The sequence below is a fragment of the Cryptomeria japonica genome, chromosome 6 (genome assembly GCF_030272615.1).
Source record: "Cryptomeria japonica chromosome 6, Sugi_1.0, whole genome shotgun sequence".
Classification (NCBI taxonomy): domain Eukaryota; kingdom Viridiplantae; phylum Streptophyta; class Pinopsida; order Cupressales; family Cupressaceae; genus Cryptomeria; species Cryptomeria japonica.
The window spans coordinates 233,130,825-233,149,871 of record NC_081410.1 but is presented as its reverse complement, the minus strand read 5'-3'; the positions used below and the strand labels follow the sequence as shown (position 1 = coordinate 233,149,871).

The window sequence follows — 19,047 nt, the reverse complement described above, 5'->3', positions numbered from 1 at the left end:
GATATTTTAGTGATTTATGTCTTGCTTTCTAATGCAATAATTGATTCCAACAGTGAACAATCAATAAAGAGATGATTAATATTGAAAGGCTTACCAAGAGTATGAGAAATTTTTAATCAACTATTAAAGCTTCGGCTCTTTAAAAGCAAAGTAGAAAAAGAAAACACAAGCAATCACAATCCAAAATCAAAATATTCCTAAAGCATCATGTTTTTTGTAATATCCCCATTTCTGAAACCAATCATTGTATGGTCCAGGTGTGGCATGTTGGTGTTGGAAATAAGCCACACCCGGACCGACGATGGACTGGTCCAAGAGGGGCCAGTAGCTCAATGGTAGAGCACTCCAGCAGCGTATGGAAGGTCCTAGGTTCGAGTCCTAGCTGGTCCATGTCTCAACATGGTATCAGAGCCAGGTCCAGGCTAGGAGCCCCAAGCACACAAGAGGTGTGACTTAAGGGGGGGTGTTGGTGTTGGAAATAAGCCACACCCGGACCAACGATGGACTGGTCCAAGAGGGGCCAGTAGCTCAGTGGTAGAGCACTCCAGCAGCGTATGGAAGGTCCTAGGTTCGAGTCCTAGCTGGTCCATGTCTCAACATTGCAGGCATTTGGACTTAGCTAGAATAAGTTTTCAAGTCTTCATTAGGTTTTGATATGCAGCAAATAGTTTTGAGAAAGCTCCTTGTATTATCTTTATAAGTGATGATAGCGTACAATACATGAACAAAGGTGATAAAAGAATAGCTACAGCAATCTAAAAGAGTGAATGGCTAATAAGAAGAGCAGCGCTTTGGAAGACAAACAACATGGCCAACTTTCTTAGGAACACAAGTCAACAAATAAATCCCAATCAGTAATGCAGAGATTAATATTACAAACCAATTCTTGAAAGATTATTGTCGTAGATGCAAACTATGGACAATGAAGAATATAGGCGATTGTATAAAGAAAGATAGCAAACAGTTCTATGTTTATAAAGTAAAGATAAGAAAGGACAATTAAAGTGCAGAGAAGAAGCAATTAAAGAATATGAATAATATTTTATATGCAGCAATCCATAATGGATATTCCAAGTATGGAAGGGACTTCACCGAGACAACCAGTGATCAGTGATTATAAGTCTTTGAGACTAAAAAAGTCACTCAGTCGTTAATGTCAGCGATTTGAAGAATAGAACAACGATTCATTATTAAGCATTATGCAGCAATTTATTATAGTTATCAACATTATAAGCCAGTAAGTTTGGCAGCGGTTTCCAAGAAGTATTTAGACTAATGTTTATTACATCTAAGTGGCGATATATCTCAACAAGAACACACTCAGTAATGATCAGTCCTTGCTAATCAAGAGGTGCTATTCAAATTGGTTTGCAAAGGATAAGACACAATCTTTCAAAAGGTGCGATTAATATTTGCTAAAGATTTGTTTGATATCCCAAAAGGTGCGATTTAAAGAAATGCAATTTGCTACTCCAAGTGTTGCAATCTAGTAGGGGAAGAGACATGATTTGTAAGTGAAAGAAGACATTAATATTTGAAGGGATTATGAATAAAAGCAACAATTAACAAAAAGACATGTCTCTCAAATAAAGTAACTATTGTAAAGGTTATGACCCTTATTGGTAAAAGAAAGATATATACAGAGAGAGAGAGAGAGAGAGAGAGAGAGAGAGAGAGAGAGAGAGAGAGAGAGAGAGAGAGAGAGAGAGAGAGAGAGAGAGAATTTGAATAAGAAAGGTGTGTGAAGAAGTGTTATTTATTTATTCCAGATTGCAGTAGCAGATCTTTTTTATAATTAAGTAATACGGCAGTATCAACCCACCCAATTACAAGGTAAAATCACATGAGCACAAGATTGAAGATCTCAGATACAGCGACAAATATAGCAAGAGCATAGAGACTAAATTCGACATGGCTATCCATTTGAGGCATAGTCCCTTATGTATTCATCACATGAACAACTAGACTAATTCTGAAACAGTGATTTATCAGTCATACTCAAGATCACAATTCATATCAGATTTCATTGTTTGACACTATTTTCAGATTCGTGTCATTATTGTTAATTCCAATTCCTATATTCATATACATATATACAATCATTAATCCAAAACCCTTGTCAAATCAGATCAAAGGAATTATAATAGTATTGGTCCAAGCTTTAATCAGATCTTAAATTTTCCCTTCAAAGTCAAACTACCTAGTATCCTATAAGGGACATTACATTTTTTCTTTTGGGCTGTTTCTTGCAATGGTGTCAAGATCAAGTCAAACCTTCAAGTGGCAATCCTAGTCTCCAATGTGGTGATATGACATCTAATCTAATGGCTGTCATGCTGTCCTCCATGTGGGTGCATCCTCTAGGTCTCAGGCTCTTGAGGACAAGTGGACTGGGATGAAACATCCCCTTTCTGTCACCGTCAACAGAAAAAGGTGAAAATCCTTGGAACATCCCCAAAGCCTCCCCCATGGTTGTCAATAAATTCTTCAAAAGAATAGAGAAAAAGGAAACCTTAAAAAATAAAAACATAATTAGGTCTAATACTAAAGGTAGGGAGGGGGTTTGATGCAACCCCCAAAACTTAGGCCCATTCCATTAAGTTGCTGTAACAAGGAAAGAGCAAGAGGAAAAGAGGGGAAAATAAACAAAAAGATAAGGAAGAACATAAACAAAAAGTAGGGTTTGTAGGTCAATAAATTAGATAGCTCATATATTTTAACAAGATTTATTTTTAAAGATTTTAGCTTTTGACAATCAAACATAATATCATGTATTTGGATAACATTATGAAATGTTTTTAATTCTAATATTTTGAGTCTCCTTTGAGATTCCTCTTTAGGAAAATTAGTCATTACAAAATAATTTGGGATTTTTTTGGATTGCTCAAACTGCTATTTAAATACTAGAAGATAGGGTAAATAATTATAATTTTAGGAAAATTGGTCCTCTAGCTTTATTTATTCTCATTTATTCATTTATTTAGACTAAATAGTCAGGGGGAATACATAGGGGCCCTCACACAAAAGATTTAAATACAAGTATGAAAAATGTCTAAGCTGCTACCAAGATAGCGTAAAGTTTTAAGACCAACAAAAAACCCCATTGCCCTAAGGGCAAAGAGAAAAAGCCAACTGCCTAGTGAACTACAAGAAAAGACTATTTTGAAAATGACACTGAACTTGTGTACCCACATAAATTTTCATGTTGTGTCAATTTTTTAAAGTTAAAACCTTGTCTTTCTATCAATTCAAATGGTCGTATTTCAAACATATGCTCTATTGATCAATGCCATATTTTGTTGTGTTGTTTGTAATTTTACATATAAAAAACAAAGCTTTCAAGTGCATCGAATGTGGTGAATAAAGGAGTGCAAAAATATAGAAAAGGTCAACTAAAGTAGAAGATAAATAGAATTCATGAAAGAGGAACTTTCGTAAACTAGAAGCAATATGAAAGAATTAGTTGTAAACCCCTAAAAGAAGGAAAGCACACCCCTAAAAGAAGGAAGCTACAGTTTGAAAGGAAAAAGTCAAACGTAAAAAGCACTTTCCCATTGTTGAAGTGCACATCATACAAAATGAAGGGATGTGCATGACGTAGGACATAATCAACAAACTTTGAAGTCAATTTTCATGTACGCAACATATAATCTTGTTGAAATCAACATTTGCTACCCTAAAATATATTGTCTAATCTTATATGTAACCAAATTTTAGGTCATTCATATTACATCAATGTCAATTATGTTATATTTTTTGTCAAAGTGGTTAAGTCTTAAGTGTCGGTTTGTCTTGGTATACTAACAATGTAGGTAGGTTGTTTGTCATGAAAGTTATTAGACTATGAATCCTCAAAAGGCTTTAATATAATGTCCCCTTTTCCAATGCCCTAATTTTTACCCTAAAATTACAATTCCAGGCTTAGTAAGAAATGGAATAGAGATATCATTGACCAATTAGATCCTAATTGAGACCCCTCAATCATGTTAGATATAAAATCAATCTTTCCTACTAGAGTTAGGAACATTATCTTAATCATCATTGTAAACTACATAATGTGCATTTGGATTGCCTTAAGGGTTTTGCCAACAACCAATCCACATTATGAAGCACCATGGGACAATATACGAGGCACCTTGAGCCGTTCCATCAAGCCTAGAGCACAAAGTGACACTCTCCATTTGGCCTCCTAGCCCTACTTGGGGTGTCTCTAGCTGAATGGCTTCCTAGCTACTTGCATTCCTCATATGCACTTTCTCCCCTCCATAATGGGACGGCAGATTGGATGAAAGCTTTAAAGGAATCACAATATATCTATTCTATTATGCATAGTCAACATGGTAGCAAGAATAACAAGCTATAAAAATAAGTAACAGTAGCAATATGTTAACTATGTAATATTCCTACTTCCTAGCAAATGGAAGACAAATAATAATTCAGCCAATTGAGAGTGCCATGCATTGTACTTCATACCAAAATACTTGACTAGTATGTAAACTACTGTCTAATTTATTAATAGTGAGACTGCAATTGTCTTGCTTGATCCAATGCTTATTCTCTCTTCTTCAATGCTGATCCTTGATTGCTTGGTGTTGTTCTTTTATGCTCCTACAACGGGGGTGGAAGGTTATGACTTTTCTCAAGGTGGTGACCGTTGGAATGAGAAGTGTCCCTTTGCCAATCGCATGCCCTTTCATGACTAAACTGCTTCTTCAGATTATTATCATTTATTCCATCTAAACCTTAATCTTGTCTTAGATGAGATCGCATGTGACTAAGGGAAGAAGATCGATTTCTTCAAGCAATTACTACTTAATATCAAATCTTATTATATCAGGTCTACAATATTCCCGACCACTAGAGATAGGCGAATTTGGCATGTTTAATGATCAATCAAATTGTGAAGTCTTACATGTGTAAGAAGTCTTACATGTGTAAGACATTTTGCTGTTTGTCTAAAGTTGGATCAAAGTCATGACATTTAACTCTACCACCAACATATGAAAGAATGGGTGAAGTACAAAGAAAGACAATGACAATTGATACCAGACATGGGCAAGGATTGAGGCTAAGACAAATTTTCTTTGGCACATTGAGATAGAAGTGTATATGAGGATTCATCTTCGAAGCATAAAGTTGTCACTTCAAATGATCCAATATTCAAGTTAGGTAGTTCCAATGAATCCCAAAGATCAAATGTTCTATTTTAGGAAATTTTGTCTTTTTTAACTTTTTCTTTGAGTTTTGGATTGAGTAGATGTGATGTCCCCATCTAATTTGGATTAAGTCCATATGAGCATGTCCGAATTCGGGAGGTCTCCTAGGGAGACGAATTTGGAAGTAAGTTCAAATCGACATTAACACCATAAAGAACGTTTGTTGACCAATATAATTGATTAATATCTTCATCATATAGTAAACATGGATTGATGTGGCATCAAGATTCAAAACCAAGAACCACATGATTATCGTCTGAACCCAAACCATGACATTACAGAGGAAGCAGATAGTCCCATGGTATTATTGCTGAGGAGATATGAGAAGTTGATTACTTCAGATTAAGAGGATAAATGATTATGTCCATCAAAGATAAGATAAACAACAATCCTTATTGGTTTGAACTCGCAAAACAAATATGATATCACCTCCAAGGAAGTATGTAATGTCACATTAAATGTAATGTCCCCAATTTCTAAAAGTGACAATTAATTAAATTAATTCTTCTTAAGTTGTCCAAAATAAATATTATTTAAAAGGATGACTTATTATTAATTAATTTAATTAAAAAAAAAAAGAAGGTAAAATAATATAATGAAATGTCACTTTAGCTATCTCCGTAGGCAAAATCAGAGGCTAGGAGATGATTGTCTAACCAAGAGGGACCCATACTTATTCATTTGTTTGGCCTTGGTGAGCTTAAGCTACATAGACTTTATAATAATTCATTATAAAGTTACTTTTTGTATAATTAGAAAAATTATAAAGTAACTTTATTAAAAAGGAGATATAATGAAATGTCACTTTAGCTATCTCCGCAGGTAAAATTAGAGGCTAGGAGATGATTGGCTAACCAAGGTGGAACCATACTTAGTCATTTGTTTGGCCTTGGTGAGCTTAAGCTACATAGACTTTATAATAATTCATTATAAAGTTATTTTTTGTATAATTAGAAAAATTATAAAGTAACTTTATTAAAAAGGAGATTAACAAAAGTTAATGATGAATTATAAAATGGTTCCTAGGCACATTTCCCTAGAAGTTATAACTTAATAATATGGCCACTTTTAATGAGGAATTAGACCCTCAATGGGTCAAATCACTTAGGGGAAGTTATTTTTTAATAAAAAGAAACATTTTAACATGTTTTTTGATGTCAAAAGTACAACCCTAACCCCAAATTCGAATTAGGATTTGAGGAATGTTTAAAAGACATTGGGGGCAGCATTTTATTCATTATTCATTGGATATTTGACAATTTCTTCCCTGGAGAGCTCTGCAAAAGCAAGCTTGATTGGAGTTTCAGGTTGAGAATGAAAACTCTCACCCTTATTCAGTGTGTGGATGAAAACCCATTCACCTTTGCATTGAAGGAATCCTCTTTCATGTCATTTGGGGCCAATATCTAGAGGAAAATTCATACTTTCAGCAAGAATAAATCATCTTCAGCATATTTGAGCAGATTGGAACAGATTGGGGAACATTTTCCAGCAGTTATTGTGCTTTTAATGCTGGCCATACCATTCCCAGGCTTGTCGTACCCTCTTTGCCTCTCCTATGAAGCCAATAAATAAATTAGAGGGTTTTTATTCAGAAATTTGTGTGTAAATTCATTGTTGGAAGCAAATAAAGACAGATCAGTGGTTCTTTCAGGGAAATTTTAACACATTTGAGCTACATCAGCATTTTAGTGGGGAAGAAGGGTCAATTCTGGAGGTTTCTCCTGGCAAGAATTTGGAATAAGCACATGATCTGCTATTTCTTCCTTAAATTGTTTTTGATAATTATATTTAAGGAGAATAAAACACATCGGAACAATTTTCAGCACCTGGAGGCTCCTGTATTGCTTTGTGTACCACCTCCAGCATCAAAATAAGCTCATCCAGGCAAGGCGTTGGACACCTGGTAGGCCAGTTTTGGCTCTAGTTGTCTTAAATAGTCATTTTCTTGAATTTATAATTTGCTGCAATAAAATCTGAGTTCTGAAATTTTATTTCAGTCAATTGTTTCTTTTATGTATTGCATTCTTTTGGCAAATTTTCATTTGCATAAGCAAGCAAAACCCCCCAAACTAAAAAAACATCAAAATTTGCCTCAAACCAATAAAAAAATTCACTGGTAAAAGATTTGAAAGCAAACAAAAAAACTTTAGATTGGATCAAATTCTTAGTTGGCATCTTTCATTAAATAATGTTTACATTGATCAAGTATTGATATACGTAGCAATCAGCAACCTGATCAAAGATAATCATAATCGCCTCTCAATTGTTAGCATTCAGATCAGAAGATCAATTTGATCGATTACCATAAATAGCTAAACATGAGTGAAGTAAAATGACAGCGATTAAACATACCAACACGATTTGTACACATAACAAATACGATTAGTGAGAAGATCCAATTTAAGACAAATATCATTGTTTATGAAAAAGTGCGACATGGAAAGAATATCATTTCAAGAAGAGACGCAACCATTTGCTCCAAAGGATATAAAAGAGTATCAACTTGTAAGTCAGAGGACATCAATAGTGTTTTATATTGTTTCTTATTCCAGTTTGGAAGAGCTTGTGTGAGCAAGGCCGAAGGCCTAGACACATCACTATATACCTTGCATAATAGTCAGTTCTAGATCTGAAACAGCAGTAACCAATTGTGCAACTGCATACTATTTATTCCAAATTAGAAACAGCCATTCATATTGCCATTGGCAATATTGACTTCGAGTCCATTGCATATTTATATTGTTTTATTTAAAACAGCAAGTAATTGTGCACTTAGTGCAGATTTATATCGATTCACTCAAGCATAATCTTAACTGTATAATCAGAGACAGCCAGTGGCTTGATCATTATCATTTATTATATAACAGCATTCTTATTTCCAAACACATAAGTTTATTGTAAGAATCAAACATTAATTGTCCTACAATTCATATATTGTTCAATAAGGGACATTACAAGTTTCATCAAGACATTACATTTTGTGGTTATATTGCATTGTTCCTAAAACGGGACATTACATTAGATAAGAATGAAAACCATAACTTTGTAGTTATGGAAATTTGCAATTATTTCAACGATAATTGGCAAATGGTAAGAGTCGTAAGTCACTAGAGAAATTTCAAGCTTTGCATGTGAAAATGAAATCTAGAAAGATAAAAGGCAATGAAAAATGATTTTTTAATTGAAGTTGGTATTTGAAAATGAAAAAAATGGAATTAATTTAAAAGATATATTCAAAGTTGTGAGTTAATCATTTAAAATTAGCGTTAATAACCCAAAATCTCCACCAAAAATATTTTTTTCCCTAAACTCAATCAATTACCAAAATAGCATGTTTTTCATACCATAGCAAAGTGGGAAACAAAGCAAAAGTAGTGCCCAAGTATATGAGCCTAAGTGAAAGATGGGCATTAAATAAAGTGAAATAAATGAGAAAAAATGAAAGCCCTTCATTCAAAGTGGCATCCAAGCCAAGGTTAGGGATTAGTTAAAGTAAATTCAAGACAATCAAATAATTAGAGCCCTTAATTCAGATGGACGCTCAAGATGTGAATTAGAATTGGAAATAAAGTACTATTTTGTATTATTAGAATATTGCATTGTTTCTTTAATGGTCATCTTAGTCGTCTTTAGGTAGTTTCTATTTTGGCTTCAGTTAATGATTGTTTCATTTAGAAACATCGTTTTGTACTTTTCTATTAAGAAGACTTCGTCTTCATTGTTTAATACAACATCGCATATTTTAATAATATGGTATCAGAGCAGGTCTGAGCCCGTCTTCCTCACAGGAGGGCTCAAGATTTTGGGAGGGCCTTCTTCGAGGGTTGCCATCTCATCTGTAGATTTTGGTTCGAAGATTAGTGGTCGCAAAAGAGGGTTTCTGTGTTTTCAAACCCGTGTAGGGTTTTGACCCTTTTGTATTTTGTGATTTTGTCAGACCTGTTTTTCCTTGTGTCTCTGCTCACGACAACTGTTATTTTTTGCAATTCTCGCCTGCCTTAAAGCGTCTTTCTTTTCACGCCTGTTTTTTGGGTTTTTCTGACTCGTACAAGCCCACACGAAGATTTTCTTGTGTCGACACCTCTGTGTTTTGCATTTTCGTGGCTCTCGACGGTGGCATTTTGTACCCGTGCTCGTGGTGGTGCATTTTGTGTCTGCATATCGCGACATCTTTTGGCGCTTGTGAAACTCTTGACATCTATTCGTGTTTTTTGACGGTGCCATTTCGCGTTTTTAAAGATTTCGTCGTGCGATTTCGTTTGCATTTTCCACACTTCTTCTAGTTTTTTGGCGATGGCTTTTTTTTTTTGGTGGTTTTCTTATTCCGAGCCCAAGGGTTTTCAAGGACCCTCGGTTTTTTTTGGCACTCAAGATTTTTGGACGTGTTGGGAGCAGCAACGCAATTTTCCGACAGGGTTTTACAAAATCGTGGGTCTCTGTTGTCTTTTGCGTTTTCGGTTTTTAGCATGCAATGGATTTGTGGGTTCTGAGAAAATTGAGAAAATCGTGGTGCCTCTGGTTTTTGAATTTTTCTTTTGTCCTTAAAAAAAATATTTTTTGGGTTTATATTTTTGTCCTTAAAAAATATCTATGGGTTTTAATAATTTCGCCTCAAAAATTATTTGGTGGGGTTTTTTATTTTTGTCCCTTAAAATCAGTGGGTTTTAATAATTTTTTCCTTAAAAAATTTTGGGAGGGTTTTATAATTTTTGTCCATAAAAAATTATCAGGGGCTTTTTGCGATTTTTTGCCTCAAAAGTCATTTTATAAAAGGGTTTTACCATTTTTCCTCAAAAATGAAGTTTTGTATTTTGATCCTGTTAAGTTTATGATCAGATTTTAGAGTAAGCAGATATAAGACAATTCAATCAAATTTGCACAGCATATACCCTGGGAAAACCCTCCAACTTGAGGGAGAAAAAAGCTAGCAACAAGTATCTCTTCTTATTTATCAAATAGGAATGGCAAGATGCCTTCACAACAATCAATATGAATCGCTCCACTCCTTGAAGCTAGGTAAGTGTGAATCAATCTGCCCTTGAGGATCCACGAACTTCCCTTGACAATATATGATCTGATCTTGATATTCGAACTGCTGTGTAGTGATGCGATCTGCTATAGATGTGAATCAATGTTCATGAGAGGAGAATTGATCTCCCTTTATACTCGAGTGGAGGTTCCTCTTCATCAAGGGTTGGCTCTTTTTAGAAGCAAGGTATCCTTTCATAAGGGTGGCGGACTTTCCCAAAAATCATCCCCCTTAATAAAAATATATATATTTTTGTCAATCAATTAAATCGCCCTTTATTTAATATCGGCCAATCACAAATATGCTAAGCCGAAGGCTAATTGCATATTTAGTGAAGTCGGCCCAAGGAGATTCTCGCGGCTATATACGTCAACACTCCCTCTTAGCTAGGGAGGAATCCTTGTTGATATCTGTGTCATGGAATGACATCCACCATGGCTACTCCCAGTGGGTGGAACAAAGTTCATCGCAGAGGCACTCAACGTGATGACATCCATCATGGCTACTCCCATTTATGGAAATGAATATGTACACAAGTGCCCATCACGGAGTCACTCAATGTGATGTCGTCATCTCATCATGACGTTCACCATGGCTACTCCTAGAGGGTGAATGAACACAAGTGATGTTGTTATGGAGTCTCTCAACATGACATCCACCATGGCTACTCCCAGAGGGTGGAACAAGGGCTTTCACATCAAATTTCTCTATCCGAAGAAAGATGCATTAGCAAGGGCTTGCACCTCAAACTTCTCTCTCACAAAGAAGAATGCATTAACAAGGGGTTGCACCTCAAACTTCTCTCTCACAGAGAAGAATGCATTAAAGTACATCTCAAGAAAACACTGATGCTGAGACTCCCTCTCAGCAAGGGCTTCATTCTCCACAACTCCAAGTTTGTCTCGAAAATGTACAAACTTCACTTTGGCAAGGGGCTTGTTGAGAATGTCAACCGTCTGTTCATCAGTGCAAATATATCTCAACTGAACAACTTTCCTCTGTACCATACCTTTGATGTAATGTTATTGGATCTCAACATATTTTGTTCTATCATGGAACATTGGATTGACAGATAGCTTCACACAGCTTTGATTGTCACAATGACTAATAGTTGGATCGAATGTTTGTCCAAACAATCCTGCAAGGAGCTTTCAAAGCCACACTGCTTCTCGAGTTGCTACACATACCACAATATATTTTTCCTTTGTTGTGCTTAGTGCTACTGAGGACTGCTTCTTGTTGCACCAAGAAATCATTGCAGATCCCAAGTTAAAGCAACAACCGGATGTACTCTTTCTGTTAGTCACACTCCTAGCCCAATCAGAATCAGTGTAACCTTGTAACTTCAAATCTGCATTGGAAGTATACTTCAAACCATATCCTATTGTGCCACGCAAATACCTCAAGATATGTTTTGCTGCAACTAGATGAATATGTCTTGGTTCACACATAAACTGACTGAGAGCACTCACTACATAACAAATGTCAGGTCTAATATTGACTAGTGTTGTTATTGTAGCTTCGGTAGTAATCCTTAGCCGACTACAATCAAATTTTAGCCTTTCGGCTTTACATATTTGTATGGGTCGTTTAATATAATTGATTTGTTAATAAAGAATATTATTATTAAGTGGGCCGACTTGGAAAGTCTGCCACCCTTGGGGAAAGACATGTGGGTTTGAATAGAGCTGACCCATTGGTGAAGAGTCACCCACATATGGGTATAAACAAGATTGGTTCCCTCTCTACAATTTTTTTTGGATAACACACAGCAATGTGATAACACATAGCAAACTGAATTTAGGAAAGATGTGCTCGGGGGTGACGATAGAGTTTATCGTCTATGGTTGGGAGGGAAACGTTGTGTCATTGCCGGTGGTTAATTGAGCACACCGCAAATCAACATGTTATCAGAGCAGCAAGAAGGTCTTTGGTCGTGAGTTATGTTTGAATGCATATGGCATAGGCAGATCAAGAACATTTGTCATCGATGGCCCCTGTGTGGGTATAGTCTTCGCCAACTAGCAATATTGTGCAAAGTTTGTGGAGAGCTTTGTAACTGCTTAAATCCATACATTGTAAATCAAGTCTTGAAAATTCAAAACAATGGGGACATGGCGTTTGAGTTTTTTGCGTGGGCCAAGTCACGAAATGCATATAAACATGATTATTTTACTTACATGAGCATTGTTGAAATCCTAGTCCATGGGCGTCGCTTTGATTTATTGTCTCAGGTCTTGGAAAACGTGGATAGTGTGGGATTTCAGATACACAAGTCCCTTTTCACGATTGTTATTGATGGCTATGTCTGGGTCAGATTTTTAGAAAAAGCCATTGAGATTTTTCATTGGATGTTAAGCTCAGATTGTGTGAAATTTGGCATTGATTATAGTCATTTCATTGACTTTCTCTTTCAGAGTGGCCGCCTGGAGCTGGCCAAGAAGATTTACTTGCAAATGGTGGATCATGGATCTTCATTGATTGATTCTACTTATTCTATTTTTATTTGTGCGCTCTATGAAGTAAATGATATAGGGTTCATTTGCGAGCTTTATGACTACATGTCCAAGCGAGGGCATGGAATGAGCATGTATGCATATAATATATTTATTCATTGTCTGTGTAAGGAAAAGAGATTAAACAAAGCGCTCGAAATTTTGGATAAAATGGGAGAGAATGGATGCAAACCCGATGTTGTAACTTATACTATGATAATTGATGGGTTGTGCAAGGCTGACTGAGTGAAGGGCGCAAGCCATGTTTGGAATAAAATGGCAGAACAGAGATGTCCGTCAGATGCAATAGCCTGTGGAGCATTAATACACGGTCTTTGCGGTTTAGGAAAAATTGATACGACCTATAATTTGTTTATGATAATGAGCAAGAATATAGCTTTCACTAGCTGTGTATATAATGCCCTAATTGGAGGGTTTTGTAAAGCTGGCAAAGGATCCAAAGCACAAATTATTGCAGCCTTTATGGAGAGAAATGGTTGCTCTCCTGATGTGGTCACTTACAGTACTTTGATCAACTATCACTGCAAAGAGGGGAAGTTGTATGAAGCCGAGTGGCTGATTCGTAAGATGATGGATAAGGGCATTGCTCCTAACAGCTATAGTTACAATGAGCTAATTGATGGCTTGTGTAGGGCTGGCAAGTTGTATAAAGCCTCTAGGCTTATAAGTTGGTAAAAAGTGAAATGGCTTAGAAAGGTATTGTTCCAGATATTGTTACCTACACTACAGTGGTAAATGGTTTCTTTGAGGAAGGTATTCCTTACCTTGCAGAGGAGCTTTTTCATGAGATGATCAAAGAGGGTTTAGCGCCTGATGCTATTTCATATACTATTGTGATTGATCACTTATGTAGGCTGGACAGGGTTGATCAGGCTCGTGATTTGTTTATTGATATGGTGACAAAGGGCTGTAGTTTCCTACAATTCTTTGATCTATGGGTTCTGCAATGCATTTAGAGCAACTGAAGCTGTTGAACTTTTTGAACAAATGGTGAAGAATGGTTGCAATCTTGATGAGCATACCTATAGCCTGCTCATCAGTGGTCTATGCTGAGAAGGGAACTGGAACATAGCTTGTAAACTCTAGGGAGAAATGATGGAGAAGGGCTATTCGTTGGACACAAGCACCCAGGAAATGTTGGCGGATGTTGTTTGAAAGAGGAACATGCTTGGAGGAAACAAAATCAAAGTTCTGAGAAGGACCTAAGTTGCAATGCAGATAGAATATTATTCCATCAGTCTTAGATTCCAAGCCAACAAGATGTCAGAGGCAATGGGCTTTCTAACATGCATTGGATTACAAAAGATATTGCCATGTTTTGGAACACATGCTTTATTAGAACAATCAATCAGGCAGAGTTGCCCTTGTGTTTATGTTGGGCTTATGTTTGAGAAAGAGTTTGCCAAGTTGATTGCCTTCTTGAAGTGGATGGCTGGACATGTGGTTTTTGCATTGGATTTGTGATGCCTGTATCCAAAGGCAATTTGAATACAAGTTGGATCGAGAAGCAAATGAATGATGAAAAGAAGAGCTTGAGGCATCATCGCAGACTGGAGACTAGAGACACAACTTGTTGAGTTGGTGATACATAACTGGAGGCATCCCTCTAAGAGGAAGAATCTATTCAAGTTATCATTGCAATCAATTTCTTCGAAGAGGAGGAATTAACATTCAGAGGGAGTCTGACATTTCATCAAAGGCAACCTTGGACGAGGAGGTCAAAAGGTTGATATCTGATTCAGAGGGAGTCTGACATTTCATCAAAGACAACCTTGGATGAGGAGGTCAGAAGGTTGATATCTAATTCAGAGGGATTTTGACATTTCATCAGATGCAACCTTGGATGAGGAGGTCAGAAGGTTGATATAAGTTTCAGAGGAAGCCACATCATTGTGGAGACTTGTTAATGCATTCTTATCTTTGAGAGAAGATTGAGGTGCAAGCCCTTGGTAGTGCATTCTTCTCTGCGAGAGAAGTTTGAGATGAAAGCCCTTGTTCCACCCTCTGGGAGTAGCCATGGTGTATCCACCCTTTGGGAGTAGCTATGGTGGATGTCATGTGAGAGACTCCATGACTTAGCACTTGTGTTTATTCACCCTCTAGGAGTAGCCATGGTGAACGTCATGTTGAGATGATGACATCACGTTGAGGATTCCGTGATGGGCACTTGTGTTCCTTTGCATTTCCATTCATGGGAGTAGCCATGATGGACCCACCCTCTGGGAGTAGCCATGGTGGTTGTGTATATCTGTATTTCCATTCATGGGAGTAGCCATGGTGGATGCCACTATGTGACTAAGATATCGAGAAGGATTCCTCCCTAGCTAAGAGGGAGTGTTGATGTTATTGTAGCTTCGGTAGTAATCCTTAGCCGATTACGATCAAATATGTAATTAGCCTTTCGGCTTTACATATTTGTATGGGCAGTTTAATATAATTTCTTTGTTAATAAAGTATATTATTATTAAGTGGGCCGACTTGGAAAGTTTGCCACCCTTGAGGAAAGACATTTGGGTTTGAATCATAGTTTTAAAACTCGTGGACTCGCGAGGCGAGTCCTGGTGAGTCCATCTGAAAGACTCGCGAGTCTTTTGCACGGACTCACGAGTCTTTTAGATGGACTCGTGCGACCCAAAAAAAACGTTATGCAAGCTTTAAAAGTGAGTTTTTATTTTTTTGCCTTCATTTGGCGTAACTGAGGGAGTGAAATATCTCATGAAGGGTTGTTTTTCACAGTGTTCCATGGGGACGCATCCCCCCCTTTTTGACTTTTTTGGGGGTTAAGGGGTATCCCTAATTGCACGTGGGCCAACAGAAAAATAACACTCGACGCCTTTATAAAATAATAATAGTATTTTTTGGCCTCCCAGGGCGCTGCCCCTTGACCCCAACTAGGGGGTGCTGCCCCCAAACCCCCGTCGAAAAATATAGGGGGAAATTGCGTTGATGGAAGTAGTGAAAATTTAACCTCCGAGTCTGATTAAGCTCCATATAACAACATAATTAGCATTGAAGAAATCTGGGTATTTAGATTTAGTATTTCAAATTTCAAATATTGCGCATTTGTAGATCATATGACGTGTAATGTTTCAATTATGGCTCTTTTGTTCTCGAAATGCATTAATTTCTTTATGTTTTTTTCGTAAAACTATGGTTTTTTTTTTTGCCGAGTCTTTCGCGAGTCTTTCACGTGTCCGAGTCCGAGTCCAAATTTTTGGTTTGCTAAGTCCATGGTGGGTCCGAGTTTTAAAACTTTGGTTTGAATAGAGCCGACCCATTGGTGAAGAGTCACCCACATATGGTTATAAACAAGATCGGTTCCCTCTCTAGAATTTTTTTTGAAGGAAAACACACAGCAATGTGATAACATATAGTAGACTGAATATAGGAAAGATGTGCTTGGGGGTGACGATAGAGTTTATCGTCTATGGTTGGGAGGGCAATGCTATGTCATTGCCCGTGGTTAATTGAGCACACCATAAATCAATAACTAGTTACATCAATGAACCAATCAATTGCCTATACATAGTAGGATCTACCAAATTTGAACTAGCTGCAAACTCCCTCAACTTCTTCAGATTTGTTTCCCTAGGTGTAGTCATGGACTTGCAGTCCATCATCCCAAATCTCTTTAGGATATCAATGGTGTATTTTCCTTGACTTAGAATAATCTCATTGGGTTTTTCACCATACCTCTAATCCTAGAAAGTAGTGCATAAAACCTAAATCCTTCATCTCAAATTCAGAAGCTAACTCCTTACATTTGTCAATGAGATGATCTTCACCAATAATAAATAAGTCATCAACATAAAGAACCAAAATTAGAGCTTCACCGTCAATTACCTTGAAGTAGAGATTTGGATCTGCATCATTCTTGAAGAACCCCAAGCCCATCAAATATCGATCAATCCTCTCATACCAAGCACGAGGAGCCTGCTTAAGGCCATACAAAGCCTTCTTTAGTTTGCAAACATGAGACTCCTTCCCATGGATTACAAAGCCATTAGGTTGCTCAATGTATACTTCCTCTTCAATCACACCATTTAGAAATGTTGTCTTCACGTTCATCTGATGAAGCTTCCATTTCTTTGTTGCTGCAATGGCAATAATAGTTCTGATCAATGTATATCGAGCAACTGGGACAAATGTCTCTTCATAATCTATTCCCTCTTTTTGAGAGAGACCTCTAGCCACAAATCTTGCTTTGTTCTTTTCAGTACTTCCATCCGCTACATGCTTGATCTTGAAAATCCATTTGGATGATACAACTGATTTTCCTTCAAGTCTTGAAACAATGTCACAAACATCATTCTTGATAATAGATCGATATTCTTCATCCATAGAATCTCTCCATACATGCTAACTTGAAGCTTCTTGAACAATGGAGGGCTCAGAATCAATGATGTGACTCATCAATGCCACATAGCCTGGAAACCTCTATGGTCTCTTGCTTTCTCTAAAGATGCCTTGAGGAGCTCCATACTTTTCTGCCTCTTGCATAGTCTTTCTAGCCCATAGAGGTCTCTTCCGACTTATAACAATGTCTCTCGGACCATCAGTAGGTTCCAAGGGCTCAACTGGATCAATAGCCTCTACTGGTTTAGTAGACTCCCTCTGAATCTCGAGAGTATGATCAACGCCCATGTCCTGAGGAAACTCTTGATCTTCATCATCTATCTCCATGCATGAACCTTTAGATCTTCTAAATGCAACATCTTCTTCAAATGTAACATCTCTGCTAACCTCTACTTGTTTTTGACTTGGAATATAAATCTTGTAGGTTTTTGAAGTTTCACTGTAGCCCACAAATATTCCTCTCTTGCCAGAAGGTTCCAACTTGGATCTTTTATCTTTAGGTACATGAACATACAGGACAACCAAAGATTCTCAAGTGACTGATTTCAGGCTTAACCCCTGTAAAGGCTTCTTTTGGAGTCATGTTCTACAATATCCAATGTGGACACCTATTTTGAACATATATTGTTGTTCTGGAAGCTTCTACCCAAAGAAAGGTTTGCAGTTCTTGGTCATGAATCATGACTTTAGCTACTTCAACAATGGATTTGTTCTTCCTTTCTGCAGCCCCATTTTGTTGTGGGTTGTAAGGAACCCATAACTCCCTCTTAATTCCTACCTCAATGCAGAAACTATGAAAGCTTCCAGAAGTGTATTCACCTCCATTATCAGACCTTAAGACTTTAATCCTTTTCCCAGACAAGTTTTCTAGTTGAGCCTTAAACTCTTTAAATCTATCTAGGACTTCTTCAAACTCTTTAGACGTTAAATAGTAAATCCAAGTCTTCCTAGAGTAATCATCTAGGAAAATTACATAATACAAAAATCCACTTAGGGATGCCATTGACATTGGACCACATAAATCAAAATGTACAAGATCTAATATTTCTTTTGACCTACTTTCACTACTATGAAATGGACTCTTGGTACTTTTACCCATGGCACAACCTTTACAAGTGCCATCATGCTCATGGCTGAGCTTAGGTACACCTTTAACCATTTTCTCCAATGATGGAAGGGCTCTGTAATGCAAATGAGCAAGCCTTCTATGCCATAGCTCGCTAGAACTGGAAGAGTCATGTAGAAGTGCTTGAACTGGACGAATGGAAAGCTTGTACAGACTCTCATGTCGGTTGCCAATCACACATGTTGTCTTGATGCTCGAGTTCTTTGGCCAAGCAAGAACTCTCCCTTCTGAAAATGCAAATTGATAACCTTTGTCTTCCAAGGCTGAAATGGATACAAGGTTTCTCTTGATTCCTGGCACGAACAAGACATCACTTAGATGGAGGGGGATGCCAGATTCTAAGTTGAGAGAGGTGGCTCCAAAACTTTTCACCGAGTAGCATGCATCCTCTCCAATTATGACTTGAAGATTGGTCTTATTTTCTACCAAGTTTGAGAGATGTTCCCTATAACCTGTTATGTGTCGAGAGGCGCCACTATCTATCAACCAAGTGTTGCTATTGGTTGGAACATAAAGGGCAGAGATGAATAGAAACCCTTCTTGGTCGTTAGATTCCTTTTGAGGAGATACTTTACCAACATCTACCATAGAATCTTAATCAACCGCACATGCAAGATCTAGCAAGAACACAATAGAACACATGCTTTATGTGGGTGGACATCAACCCATAGGGGACATTGATCCGCTTAGATGATATCATAGGCACCAACGCACTAGAGACATCAATTCCCACAACTAAGCACCAGCTGAACAAGAGACACAAATCTCTTCTATGTAGAGGCACCAACCTCAAAGTGATAA

General features: G+C 37.2%; 1 protein-coding gene across 10 annotated transcripts in view; it reads left to right on the top strand.

Moving 5' to 3' along the window:
- LOC131071470 (uncharacterized) overlaps nucleotides 1-19,047 on the top strand; it is a 216,919-nt gene that overhangs the window by 161,681 nt on the left and 36,191 nt on the right. The gene's annotated exons all lie outside the window — the stretch shown is intronic.